Below are 314 nucleotides of genomic sequence, written 5' to 3' on the forward strand. Positions count from 1 at the left end.
TTCCTCATCAGGATATAATTATAATCCAGTAGTTAAGCGAAATTAGAAGGATGCACAGTTGAACATAAAGTATGAGTTTATCTATTTAAAAACACACCCAAAAAACCTGGAAACATGTAGTCCAGTAAAGAAGAGGGTAAACGGGGCTGCCACGGGTGCGATGTGATCTTGTACAAGGTATAACTGCCCTCGGTCTCTGTTTCCTCATCCATCAAATGGGTGTAACTGAACTTCACTCATGAGGTTACTGAGAGACGTGGATGAATAAAGCACACAAGGCACTGAGCACAATGCTAGGCAGAGTGCGCGCGTCA

The sequence above is a fragment of the Pteropus vampyrus genome, unplaced genomic scaffold, assembly GCF_000151845.1.
Source record: "Pteropus vampyrus isolate Shadow unplaced genomic scaffold, Pvam_2.0 Scaffold5061, whole genome shotgun sequence".
In the NCBI taxonomy this organism is placed as follows: Eukaryota; Metazoa; Chordata; class Mammalia; order Chiroptera; family Pteropodidae; genus Pteropus; species Pteropus vampyrus.